This window comes from Schistocerca cancellata, chromosome 2, assembly GCF_023864275.1.
Source record: "Schistocerca cancellata isolate TAMUIC-IGC-003103 chromosome 2, iqSchCanc2.1, whole genome shotgun sequence".
NCBI classification, from domain to species: domain Eukaryota; kingdom Metazoa; phylum Arthropoda; class Insecta; order Orthoptera; family Acrididae; genus Schistocerca; species Schistocerca cancellata.
In genome coordinates, this window is record NC_064627.1 from 293,326,261 (window position 1) to 293,341,583 (window position 15,323).

The following is a 15,323-nucleotide window of genomic DNA, read 5'->3' on the forward strand; positions in this document are numbered from 1 at the left end:
TACGGTCGCAGGTTCGAATCCTGCCTCGGGCAGGGATGTGTGTGATGTCCTTAGGTTAGTTAGGTTTAAGTAGTTCTAAGTTCTAGGGGACTGATGACCTCAGAAGTTAAATCCCATAGTGCTCAGAGCCACTTTGAATAACATCGGGGATAGGCTACAACCCTGTCTCACTCCCTTCCCAACCACTACTTCCCTTTCATGCCCCTCGACTCCTATAACTGCCGTTTGGTTTCTGTACAAATTGTAAATAGCCTTTTGCTCCCTGTATTTTACCCCTGCCACCTTCAGAATTTGAAAGAGAGTATTCCAGTCAACATTGTCAAAGCTTTCTCTAAGTCTACAAATGCTAGTTCCCACTTTTCTATGTAACAGTAGCCCACCAATATGGTAGTCAACCACATTATTGTACAAATCTTCATTCTCCTTCAATTTTGTGATGGGAGCATTGTCTCTGCAAAGCTTATCAACCTCACAAGAAAGTTTTTCAAGCTTAGTGAGAAACCAAAGTGCAGATTTACCCCTGACATAAGATTTTTTTCAGTTAACACTCGAATCGTGGAATGATGCAACTTGGTATGCTGCCATATATCGTACATGTTTTTCTGCGAATGCAGTGTGTGAGGCAGTAATGTCACCTTGACAGTGGTTCACAGAAGCTAGAAGGCATTCAGAGTCAACATACTCCACAAATGAGCATCGCTCCTTATGGTGAGCATTCTTAAACTTCATGAATTTGTCTTTTTCAGTAGGTATAATAAGACGTATTGAATCCTTGAAACCAGCGTCTTCTAGATGCTTTGCTAATAACTCATCTGAGGAAAAAGCATTGAGACACCTTAAGCAAATATGCTGCTTATGTGCGTGTTTGCTAGTTTGGGAGGAAATGAGTTGGGACATGTCTCTGATCCAGCAAGAATGATAATCATATTTCTTCTTATTTTCATCATCTGAGAATAGTAGCTTGTGCAACTATATCGTATGGTCACGAAAATTTTGGGAAATGGAGGTATCCGAGGATTATGTGCTTTGTTCTGCTCATCTGATTTGTGTTAATCCAGGCCATAAACACGAGTCAATATTCTAATGTTCTGCACCTCGAATTTAGGTATGTCCTGGACCTTGATGGGGAACTCGATACCATCAAAGTTATAACACTTACAAACATCAATACCTATGCCATGCCATATCGAGACATGTGCTCTGGATTCCATTTAAATTTCTTTTGCAACTCAGGACTGAACGTCCCCGCTTGCGAGCTAACATCCCAAAGACGTTTGGCTCACATGTAGTTCCTCTTTGTTGAAATTCTTGGCTCAAACTCGTCTAGGTGTTGAATCACATGTGTCGCATTACATGCCCTAAATTAGACACTTGGGATCCTTTCGTTAAATTGTCTGGCTGATGGAAAGTTTTTGAAACTGTATGAAACATACAAAGTTAATATAAAATACAATAACAGTAATAATACTATCGGGAGCTAAATTAACGTCACATCAATAATGTAGCCCATACAATTGGTATTTGGTTAGAATAATGTTTATTCAGAAAGCAAACTAATAGCAAAAGTGGTCGTATTTAGAGTTACAGCCACACTCGAGCGCATATCCATATGACACAGTTCAATCATTCACAATCTCATCGCGAAATACAAGTCCAGTACTCCACCTCGTTATCTATGCCAAAAGTTAGAGTTCACACCACGCGCACAGCTGCTCACCACACAGAGACTAAGTTCCACGATACCACACAAAGCGATATTTTCTAAGTCGTTTCACTTTGTAGCTACCTAAAGACCGACCGTCCGCTTTCACGTCTCCACTGGCACTATCCCTCTGCCCATCTCTGGCTGTGTTTCTTGGGTGCCGAACATCGGCGCTCAACTGACTAGTGCAGTTCCCTTCCCTGAAGTCGTCCATCTGATTGGCTACAGCTTATTCTACATTATTTTACATTTTAACAAGTTTAAATAATCAGAGATTGACCACTTTCACGTTCTAAATAAAGTAACAATAATATCCATTACATAACAAACATTGAATACTTCTATATAAAACCAATACAATTTTATTCTTACCTGTGAATGTCGCAGCCAGTAGCCTTGCACAAATGTGCTTCCTGGTAAATAAATAAAAAACAAAAGTAACTATTATGCACTAAACTTTACAACAAATATTCCACTACCTAATGATTCAGTAAGGTGTCATTCTGTCATCGTTCAATGTACTTTGTGTGGAGGAAATGATGTTCTGATGCTTAACTGAAAATACTGATAATTTAAATTTACTGTATCTTTTAAATAAATAAAGCTACAGAGTTGATATTTACGCCATTTGTCATTTTAATGATGCACTTTTATATGAAATGTCGATCGTTAAGATCGACCAAAGTGTTTGGATCTTACCATTCACGTCTTTGTTACAAAACTTAGTAATTTCACTTTAACAGTAAATCCTTAAATATTATAGACATGATCAATATTCAAGCTTTATTCGAATCACCATGAAAATTTAAGAAAGATGGTACATTACAATAACTGTGGCTGCATTCCATGAATTACTACAGAATTAAATAGTTTTCATAAATGTTTCCCTTTATGGCCGATCTTAGGTCCGCGATATTTAACACTGATATGCCTCCCTGAGCACAAACAGCTTCTATGGGGTTTCAGACATAGGTTATCGTCTGTCTCACTCGTGCACTATAGCGCTTAGGCCTGATAAGCCTAGCCTCATTCATCACAATAGATGCCTGTGAATTTCCCCATCTCGTGGCGAATCGGCGTTCTTTGTGGCACACGGTCCTGTATGACAGGATTCGTTTCACCATTCCTGGAAGACTGTCTCTTTTGGCCGTAATGCTCATTAACTCGCATGCTCCTGCACCTCAAGATCATCTAGAACAACAAGAATATTCCTCTGCTAAGTGGTTTATTATATATACGATGTTGATGCTGCTGCTGCATTTGCAGCCTCCTCTCAGTTTCCAGCTGATCGATCTGAAAGGGTACAGTACCGCCCGACATTGAAAATAGGTACAACATACTTCATTATTTTTGTCAGAACAAAACATTTTTTTCTAATAATAACTCAATTTCAATTAATACAGTGAAGCCAGATACCAGTGTGGGAAAGAATGACAATTTATTTATTTAATTGATCACATGTGCACTCCCACAAACTAAATCCCTACATCCAGTTTGGTGAGATCTGTGAAACGAATGAATTTATGGTCGTCCGCTAACTGCAGATAGTGAATGTGAATATATGATCATCTTTGAGACGGTACTTGGGTCACCTTTGGTGGGACCAAAGAGATGAAATTTTCCTGAGCTTTTGAGCGCCTGAAATGTGGCTGACCAATACGGTAGCAAGGTGCTCCCCCACTTCGGCAGAGGTGCGAGAGAACCTCAAGAACGGCCATGTTTCAGCACTCTGCCGCTGGATCTTGTGCTGTTAAGACCTGTCTTAGGTGTGCTCCGTAAAGACAAAAGAGTGGAGACATGGTATGCATGTGGAATATTTAAGAGTAGTTTGAAATAATAATTTCTCTATTTCAGGAATTTTTGTGGGGAGAATTAAATGTCAGGCAGGTAATATTAATGGGATCGTAGTAATCTTCGGAAGTGACCAACGGTCACAATGGAACCACGTGTAGCAGTAAGTTGAAATACTTCCGTGTGCTTATGTTAAGCTGAATTACTAGCGTGTGTACTATAAGTTGAAATATTTAAGGAATGGCGTGTGCAGGACTTGAAATTAGAGACGAGTACTTCCACGTGGTGAGTACTGTGTGAGTCTCACTCTGTGTGTGAGACAAAGGATAAAGAGAAGTACTCGTCCATGGTATCAGTTGAGGACTCGCGTGTGTGATGAATATGCTCTTAATATTACTTTGCATGTTATGTTTCCACGTGACACTTGATTCAAACTATAATACTCTGAGAGAGAAGCAAGGTGAGTCAGCCATCTATCCAGCAACGCCACTTGGCTTGCATTGCGCAGGAAGACGTGCATATGTCTCCAGAGTTCATAGTAGGAAAGAAGAATTACGAAGTGGGGCAGTGTCGTGTGAAACTGGGATAAATACTAATTGAAGTGGGAAAGCTGAAAGTGATAGAGTTGTGACTATTTATTGTGTTGTATTCCATGTTGTAGTGTGGTGTATGTCATGTAATTTGGGTATGTGTGGTTTGCATGGGAGAGTAGCTAGGTAGTTGCAGAGGTAGTGGGTTATGCGTGTTCCCTTTGTACCACTCGGTCTGGAGGAAAGTTGCGTGATGATGGTTGTGAGAGTCGAAGTGTGAGATATAGCAAAAAGATCCACCATCCTATCCAGAAAGTGCACTGTAGCGTTGAATAATTACGAGACCTAAAGATAGAGAATCACCAATGTAAAGCCATGCCCACTGGCGGAACTTCTCATGTGTCATTGTTGTAGGTTATAGAATTTGTGTGTTTAGGTTATAGAATTTATCAGAATAAATAAGATAGTGAAAAGAAAAAGATTGGTGGCTTTTTCCTTCGAATTGTATGTTGTCATGATATCCAGAGTTTATAATGTGTGCGCCTCTCATATTCAGTGCGATGGCCACGTGTTGATAAAAGCCGTTAAATAAAAAAAGAAAATGTGGTATTGCCAGTGCGTAGTGAACAGTCAGAGTTCTGTAAATTGCTGATAGTCAGATGAGCGTTTCCTTTGTGCATTATTCATACAGGAGGATAATTTGTAACTTTATTGTGAGTACTAGAGTTCATGTTACTCGACAGATAAGAATGAATCCACTCGCTTTGGCAGACCACTCATCTTGCAGGCCTGACTGCTTGATGCCACAGTATGAGCAAGGCACTTGGGTGCCTCTCATAATATCGACCCTGCCAGGATATTTTGCTGTTAGGGTTTGCTGTTAAGACTTTTTTATTTTATTTTTGTGTTGTAATATATTGTGATAGCGCTAAGAAGTAAAATTTTTTTTGTTTGCAAATTCTTTATGGATTGGTGAGGATCTTTTATTTTTTTATGTAATTAATTGCTATATCGCCCAAGGCTGGAAGATCGTTGTATAATTTTTTTTGCGTAATGTCCGTAGTAACTAGGTTGCAGTTGAAAAGTGTAGTCACCATGGAGAATATTGATTCTGGGGTGAACGTAGCAGTGCAGCAGGAAGTAGGTGTCGACCTTGGGATAATGAGCGAGAACGGCAAACACTCGGAAGAGGCTGAATTGTTCAGCGGACCGCGGCTAGGTGATCCTTTGAGCGGCGGGCTTTGTCCACAATCGGGGGCTTTTCCCGACGACGCGAGCGAGCCGGGACTAGGTCAGGTATTCAGTGAAAGTGTAACTACCCTTAGCGAAGCTACGGTTTCTCAGGCGAATGAGGTGAGCGCACCAAAAGTAGCAAATGACAATGTGCTACTGCAGTTTTTACAGAGGATGGATAGAGATAATAAGGAGAGAGATAAAGATAATAAGGAAAGATTGGAGGCAAATAAGGAAAGACTGGAAGTGATGTATAGAGATAATAAGGAGAGAGATAGGGAGAATAAGGAAAGATTGGAGGCAAATAAGGAAAGATTGGAGGCAATGGATAAGGGAAATGAAGAGGCAATGAGGAAGCTACACACAGGTGTCGATGAGCGTCTGTCCGCAGTTAATAATCGGTTAGATGAGGGGGAGAAGTATCTGGATGCGTTGAAGCAAGTATGTGATGCCGTGAAGGAAAAAGCCAATAATTTGGAGGGACGAATAAGTGCAATAGAGAGTGATATTACAGAACGTAGGGACGTGTTGCCGGATGAGCGACTCAAAGAGATAGTGGAGGACTTACTTGCAGATAAACAAGGGGCATTAGACAGCGTGGAAGCTCAAGTCACCCAGCAGGAAGTGGCGCTAAATAAACACAGGGATGAAGTTGCGGAGGCAGTGGTCAGAATGAATACGATTAGCGCAGATGTAGAAAAGATCAGTATAAGAGGCGAAACAGGCTCTGACAGTACGCAGCGACATGTTTATGCCGACCAGGAGGAGATACAATCACTATTACAGTTTAAAGAGGCACAATTAGAAACAAATAGGAAACATAGGGAAGAACTAGCACAGTTGCAATTAGTGTGCAGAAGCGAAGCTGAAACACCACTAGGTAGATTACAGAGGGAGAGTGAGATAAATTCAAAAAACGAAAATAGGAAGAAAGAGGAAGACGAACTCAGAGAGTTAGAAGAACGGTTGTGTCGGATAAAACAGGTGGCAAACCCAACTGGGTATAGTCCAAGGTCGGAAAACATAAATGCGGAAGAAGAATGTAGGAGGCACTTCGTGTCGGTACAAACGTACACTTGTTTTCCGGATTCTGATAATTACCAACATCCATGCCTGTGGCTGTCGTAATTTCAAGATTCATTACCTTCATCGTGGGGACCGCTCCTCAAAATGAAGTTTGTGTGTAACCATTTGAGGGACGAGGCTAGAGCGAAAATGCAGGAAGTTATTAAAGACCGTAGTAGCCACAAGATATTTTGTGACAAGTTTTTAAATGAATTCTGGTCGAAAAGTAAGCAGGACCAGGTTAAGCAAAGCATATTGATGATGCCAAATTGTAACGAAGGTGGTATAAGAGATCCAGTGTCGTGCTATCAGGAAATGCTGAGACGAAATAGGTATTTGGATGTGCCATACGAAACTGGGGAGCTCATTAGGATCTGTATAACGAAGTTGCCAGTGAGATTGCGCCGAGATATAGTGATAGCAGGCAGAGGCTTAGACGATTCCGCGTCATTTCAGCACTTGTTACAGGAACTGGGTAATGAGAGCAATATTGTGAACGGCGACACGACTCATAGGTCAGACAGAGTCGAGGATAGGAACGGCAGAAACTATCAGAATGACAGGAGAGCATGGAATCAGAGGAATGACGGAAATGGAAGATGGCGAGGAAATAGGGGGCAGAATTCATGGGGATATCGACCGGCAAACCGGGAAAATAGAAGATGGGACAGAGATGGAAGAAGAAGGGAAAATGAAAATGATGGGCGAAGAGAGGATAGGCAGTCATGGGTTCACGACAGGACAATCACTGTCACAATGACGGAGGGACAAGAAGGTGACTACATGATAGGCGGCTACAAACCAGGACTCTTAATGATGTAAATATTAGGTATATCGATTACGGAAAACTAAGGGAGAATCTGTTAGAGGAGGTAGGAGATTTGGGGAGTGAAGTCCACCCAAGAATTAGCGTAGAAATAAATAATATAATCGTACCTTGTGTCATCGACACAGGCAGTGTAATGAATGTTTTGAGGGAAGATGTGTTTAAGTGTTGTAGTCTTACAAAACCATGGCCAACGTTGCCATTGCAAAGGACAACAGTGATAGGGGCAGTTACAGGAAAGGGAATTGAGGTGAAGTTACAAGCGCAGGTAGACATTGTGTGCCAGGCGAAGAGGTTTAGTACAGTGTTCATGATTGTGTCATCTCTGTTGAAGGGATATTAGGCGTTAATTTTTTGAACCAATATAAAGCAGTCGTTAACATGAGAAATGGTTCGATGGAGTTGAAACGAGATTCGAAGGAAATTACATTAAGATTCGACGATTGCTTATATGCTAAAGATAACGCAAGGGAATCAGTTTATTTCATTAGTATGGAGAGGAGGATCAAGAACGTGCTTGGTAGTTGCAAATTGTGCCAGAAGGCAAAATCGTTAACTATCTCATGCAAAACACCGCTTTTTCCGATAGTGCCAGGTAGATTGAGGGAATTCGGAGCATCAGATTTGTTTGGCCCGCTACCTAAGTCAGTGCAAGGATATAGATATGTTTTAGTAGCAGTGGAATTGGTGTCAAAGTATGTGACTTTTACCGCATTGAAACGTGCGACGGGAAGGACAGTAGCAGCAGCGATCGTTAAAAACTTTTTGCGAGAAGTGGGAACTGTGGAAAAGTTCATAGCTGACAATGGACCACAATATAGATCCAGACAATGGCTAACCACACTGAAAAGAAGAAGGATAAAACCGGTGTTCATATCCCGATACCATTCTGCAAGTAACCCCAGTGAAAGAGTGGTAAAAGAACTGGGAAAGTTGTGTAAGATCTATTGTCATAGGCAACATAGAAGTTGGAGTATTTTTCTCAAAGGTTTTGAGGACATCCTCAATGAGCTACCACATGGAGCAACTGGTTTATCACCAATTACGGTACTAAAGAATGAACCACCACCAGATCGAGTCAGGGAGCTGGTAGATTTTCCGCGATCAGGAAAGGAGAGGCACACAGAAATTGTCAAGGTTGCGATAGAGCGTATTAAGAAAGCAGCTAAGGATAGGCAGGAGAAGCAGAAAGGAAAGATCTGTAAGATCGAATTGGCAGTAGGAGTCAAGGTTCTAATTAAAACTCATCGATTATCAAAGAAGCACAGATTCCTAACTAGCAAATTCTTTACGGTGTATAGTGGACCATTCAGAGTGACGCGGATTGTCCATGAAAATGCTGTACTGATTGAGATGATCAAGGGAAAACAATCTCGTGGGCTTCATCACATTTCTAACATCAAATTATGGAAAAGTTAAGGATAGATCGAAAGTAGGCAATTTATGGTAGATAGTCAGTGTATTTATTTGTGGTGTGTAACGTTGTGCAGGGTCAAATCAAACATAAGAATTTTTAGGCGGGATGTCAGGAAGTATGACGGAATAGACTGGTCGAATGAGTCATGAACAGGAGTCGACAGAGTGATGTATGTACGTATTTTTTGTCATATGAATAAGGATCAAGCAGAAACGACGTGATGATTAATGAGTGGATAAAGATGGTAGATAGAGAAGCGACGTGATAAATAATAGTGGATAAAGGTGATATTTAAGGAGAGAAGCGACGTGAAGCAGTGTGATTAATAAAGAGAGATTCGACGTGATGAAACAGTGGTAAATAAAGGTGAGTAGGACTAATAATGTGGAGATGTCTTAGAGGTATGTTACAGAGAGGCCTGTGTATGCTGCAATCGAGATTGATGTGAATGGCGAAGGAAGACCAGGAAATGATGGAGTAATCGACGGACGGAGAGCCGAAATACGAATGTAGAGATGAGGACAACTGCACAACATGAAAGGACTTAAGGGAGTATGAGATCCAGATGGTGAATGTTGTGGAATACTGACGTAAGATGTAATGTAAGTGTAAATCTAATTCTTACCATAACATTTGCTATATGAAAAAAAATAATTTTTGTTGTTGTTGTTGTTGAAGCCTGGTACCAGTATAACTAATCAAAACGATACCAAGAATGTGTACAGTTATTTTGCAGGATGAATAATCTGTGTATTTTTTGTTCTTAGATGAAATGTCGCAATTCTAAGTTGATATTTAGCAGGATGAATAATCGGTAAAATGAATGCAGAGGTAAGCCGATGGAGAGAGGTGCCAGAGTGAAAGGACGAATTCGGGGACTGGAAAGCTATCCCCGAAACAGCTTCATGTATTATGTGGTTGAGTATAAGGGAGCAAAGGTATGGTATGTTGTGTGAGTGTGGTGGTGTTAAGGTTAGCTGACTTCTAGACCTATTCTGTTAGTGTATTAATGGATTGAATGTGATATCTGGTGAGTGAGTGTCGTAGAATAGTGTGATCAATGCGCACACTCCTGTAAAGGGGATGCTACTGATCAATAACTAAAACATTATTGTGTTGTTGTTTGATTTGGATGAACCTCGATGGCAGGTCAGGATCTGACATCATGTGGATGGTACATACATGTTCTAGAAATGTTGATATATATAATAAAATAATAAAAAGGTAAAATATATAAAGAGATACTAATTTCAGTCTGTCACAAGCACAAAGGTGCATTGTATGTTGTAGATTTAGAGTCATCAGTTTCTAAAATGTTTATTGTGTTAGGATGTTAAAGTAGTTTACTATTTAATAACATGTGGTAGATAATTGAGAGCCGTGTAGATTATTTCTTATTTTTTTGTTAGAACACTTTCAAGGGGTATTAATTTCAGTCTGTCACAAGCACAAAGGTTCATTGTATATTGTAGCTTTAGAATCAACAGTTTCTAATATTTTCACTGTGATAGGATGTTAAAGTAGTCTACTATTTGATATTGTAATTATGAGCTGTATAGATTGTTTCTTATTCCTTTTTTTTACATTTTCATGTTTTGTATGAGGGACCACAGGTGCAATCAGTAGCACAAGTGTGGGCTGTATATAGAAGAGAGATAAATGTTGATGTTGTATGTGTAGAAAACTAGGGTGTGTAATTTTATGTTTTTTAGAACAAAGATTCTTTTATTACCAATGTATCTAATAGATCATACATGTAATCAATGAGTATTTAAATAATGTAAGAATATTCTTTTGTCTGTAATGTTGCGAGATGCATGGAAGGGTCTGACTGATTGGGTGTTGTAGCGCTGAGGGGCTACACAGAACATGCCCATACCATGTAAGCCAAGCTGACGTTGGCATGGGAGAGGCAACAGAGCCGGTGCGCTCCCCACTCCACTGCCGATCGAAGTACACTCCACGCGCCCTCTACAGCAGGTCAACGGCCTGGGGCGGCACGGACGTACCACTGGCTGCCATTCATAAGTTCGACTGGGGAAAGTATCCCACGGAGGCAACAGCGGGTGGTTTCTTCTGCTCAACGGCTCGCACGGCGGCGCCACGGCAGAATGAACGACGCGCGGCAGAGTCCGGCAGGCATTTTTTAACAGCAACTATTAACTAGTACTGGACTGTGGAGCTGTGAAACAAGATGACTGCTCGTATGTCTCCATAAGGTGGAAAGTGAAGGACTGGTGTTCCCATGTTGTGAGTGGTGGAAAAGATTTTGTCTTTAGCAGACAGGACGATTGTTTTGTTTTGTCTTGACCACTGAACGGTGGGATCCATAAACTTTTGGCAGTGATTCGTTAAGTGTGCTTTGTGAATTGCATGTGGGACGCTTGGTATACTTAAAGAGGACAGTTGTCGTTTGGTGACTAATTATTCTATGAACGCAAGAAACTAAAGTGGAACATTGACATTTCCATTTGTAGTAGGATACATTTCTTTAATTGGTGTGGGAATAAGTGCTGTTTGTTGGAACTTACGACTTTTAATTACACCATGAACTGAAAGGACAGAACCGTGGGTAATAGTAGTTATAGGGCCATTTCTGGACGACCAGATTCGTGTGGATGGTACTCTGAGAGTGACTATGACATTTGTGTTTAATGTGAGATACACATTAGTGTTCAGTATGTGTTCAAAATGCCGATTTGAGTGACTTAAAGACTTTCGTCCGGGTAACCATGGGAGAGCTTTGGCACCGAGACAGCGTTTCTAGGGAACCTGTCAGCAACTTTTTTGACCCCAAGAAAATCACAGAAGGAAATGATTCTGTGTGACTCGCAAGATAGGAAATAATGTATTTGTATTTGTGTAAATTTTTTTTATATGTTCATTCCTGAAGGTACAGCAAGTGTAATTGTATTTCATTAACATTTGTGTTTATAATAGTTAGTGTTTTTTTGTTTGTTCTGGGTTATCAAGTACACATAACATGTTTATTAGAATATTTGGTACAATGATGCTTTAATTATTAGTCAGTGGCATAATACTAACGTAGCGGCTCTTGTTGCATTGGTCAGTAAGGTTGTCACAGGGGACAAGAGTTTACATTGCACAACAAATATCGGAATTAACTGATGCATTTTGATGTCGTGGACAGTAATGATCTTGTTGGTGTGTTGACTGAAGCCACTTGTTTTCATTATCCCAGTGGTGATATTTCACATTAAAGTAGAACGAAGGCTAGTCGAAATGCAAGTTCTTGTCGTCTAAATGTGTAACAACAGAGAAATGAGCAGTAGAGTAAGATACGAGAGCTACTGGTGGATTCAAGCACTTATTGCTAACTATTTATTGCGTGTATTGATCAAAGTTGATGGACTTACTAGCTCAGCAGCAGGTATTTGTACTGGTGGACAAGGATAAGGTTAAACTCACAGTCGAGTAGTGGTGGCAATTGCTTAAGTGATGATAGTTAATGAGGTATGACATGATGTCTTAGATGAACTATATTACGTAACCAGTATGAAACTTGTTGTGTATATCATTGTTTTTCTTCTCAGTTTTATTTCTCTGTACGTTTGATGTATATTTTAGAATAATGGTATGGAGCCTGACATTATACATGGAACTAGTGTACACAATTTTTTCTTTTGTTGATTTGGTTTTGTATTTAGACATTGCCGTGTAAAAGATTATTACAATGCAATTTATGAATGTCGGATTATTTGTTCTGTGTTTGGACGGTGAGCTATTTAAAATTTCATGAGCACAATTAGTATTTTTTTATTTGTCATAGAATTAGTGAAGTTTGGATTACTCATAAAAATAACGAAGATCCCAGTAACTAAGCAAATTTTTATCTCAACACTATTTTTTATTTGTATGAGGTAATGTTTTATTTGTCATGTTGATAGTTGTAAATTTGTATGTGTACGTTACTCCGGATTGTGGAGAGTACAATAATGCAACAACTGTGTCAATAATTTGGTAAAGTAACAGCATTTGGCCGTCTATTTGAGGTCACCAGGGGCTAAGGTCTCCTCCTGGTTATTTTGATGACTTGCTACGTTTGTTCTAATACAGCTTTCTTAAAAAAATGTTCGGAAGTACCCTCGCATTGCAAGGATAGTACTGTGCCATTTTTTTCTGCAAGGGTAGCTGGTGGTGAAAGGGTACAGTACCACCCGACATTGAAAATAGGTACAACATACTTCATTATTTTTGTCAGAACAACACATAAATAAATAAAAAACAAAAGTAACTATTATGCACTAAACTTTACAACAAATATTCCACTATCTAATGATTCAGTAAGGTGTCATTCTGTCATCGTTCAATGTATTTTGTGTAGAGGAAATGATGTTCTGATGCTTAACTGAAAATACTGATAATTTAAATTTACTGTATCTTTTAAATAAATAAAGCTACAGAGTTGATATTTACGCCATTTGTCATTTTAATGATGCACTTTTATATGAAATGTTGATCGTTAAGATCGACCAAAGTGTTTGGATCTTACCATTCAGGTCTTTGTTACAAAACTTAGTAATTTCACTTTAACAGTAAATCCTTAAATATTATAGACATGATCAATATTCAAGCTTTATTCGGATCACCATGAAAATTTAAGAAAGATGGTACATTACAATAACTGTGGCTGCATTCCATGAATTACTACAGAATTAAATAGTTTTCATAAATGTTTCCCTTTATGGCCGATCTTAGGTCCGCGATATTTAACACTGATATGCCTCCCTGAGCACAAACAGCTCCTATGGGGTTTCAGACATAGGTTATCGTCTGTCTCACTCGTGCACTATAGCGCTTAGGCCTGATAAGCCTAGCCTCATTCAGCACAATAGATGCCTGTGAATTTCCCCATCTCGTGGCAAATCGGCGTTCTTTGTGGCACACGGTCCTGTATGACGGGATTTGTTTCACCATTCCTGGAAGACTGTCTCTTTTGGCCGTAATGCTCATTAACTCACATGCTCCTGCACCTCAAGATCATCTAGAACAACAAGAATATTCCTCTGCTAAGTGGTTTATTATATATACGATGTTGATGCTGCTGCTGCATTTGCAGCCTCCTCTCAGTTTCCAGCTGATCGATCTGAAAGGGTACAGTACCGCCCGACATTGAAAATAGGTACAACATACTTCATTATTTTTGTCAGAACAACACATTTTTTTCTAATAATAACTCAATTTCAATTAATACAGTGAAGCCGGATACCAGTGTGGGAAAGAATGACAATTTATTTATTTAATTGATCACATGTGCACTCCCACAAACTAAATCCCTACATCCAGTTTGGTGAGATCTGTGAAACGAATGAATTTATGGTCGTCTGCTAACCGCAGATAGTGAATGTGAATATATGATCATCTTTGAGACGGTACTTGGGTTACCTTTGGTGGGACCAAAAAGATGAAATTTTCCTGAGCTTTGAGCGCCTGAAATGTGGCTGACCAATACGGTAGCAAGGTGCTCCCCCACTTCGGCAGAGGTGTGAGAGAACCTTCGACCATAGATACTAATAGACTGGGCAAGCAGTGCAGCAGCTATACATCTGGCGTGGCTGCAACATAGAATCACGTGATTGTTGGCAGAACGTCGGCGGGAGTTCAAAGCAGCATTCTGATTCCTGATTTCACTCCCAGTATTTGTCAGTGGATTTCCTGCTAATTTCACCACATTAAATGTAGCTTAAGTAAACACAGCTCGAAGTGATAAATTATTGCGTAACCACTGTACAAATTTACTTTTACAGCCATTACTTCACAATGAACTTTGTGAACTGCTGAAACACTTTCGATGTTCGGCAATATATTCGCCGTGAATATTTCAGTGTTACCAATTATGAGATGCATTCTCTACTAACAATACGCGTTATGCACTGTTTAAAATGTAAATATTGCGTGTGTGTGTGTTTTAGTGCCTTGGTTGGAGAAAGTGTTATAGACTTCTTAAATCGGCATAAACAACGAAACCTGTAACGTAAACACACGTGTTCACATCGAATGTAACGAACTCAATTGTGTCGTTCACCCACAAAACGTAAAGCAGTTTCATTTGAAAGCTCTTTTTTGGTTTAAACAGTTTGTTTCGTAGATGTATCAAATAAGATAGAATTTATATCTACAAAATCAGAACCTACTTACATGAATACTTGTTCCACAGATCATGAATACGATACTTTGCAATGATGTGTCAGTTTAATGAAAGGTAGACTTATCATTACATGACAATTCTTCCAGTCACTTATTTATATCAAAAAAATCGTCTACTGAGTAGGAGCTGTCATTCATAGATTCTTTTAGTTTGATTTTAAATGCTGGTTGGCTATCTGTCAGGCTTTTAATGCTTTTTGGTAAATTACCAAAGATTTTTGTAGCAGCATATTATTTATCCCATACATTACAGCTTATTATCTGGAAACTAACATAGGCCATACAATTACCTTTTTGCAAATGGTATTCAGTATCTGTTATTGACATGTTTTGTAGCTAGGAAGTACAAAATAAAACTAAACCCTGATGAGAAAGGAAACCCCTAACTTGTTTTTGCAAATTATTCTTTATTATTTAGAATAATCGCAGCATAATTCACCTCTTTTTGTACCAGTCAGATTTAATCCAGGATAGTAAAAATCATCCTTTCTGCTTGTGTAGTAGCAATGCACATTGCCATTGCTTTTGGAATGGGAAGGGTTATTGGTAATAAACACACACACACACACACACACACACACACACACACTC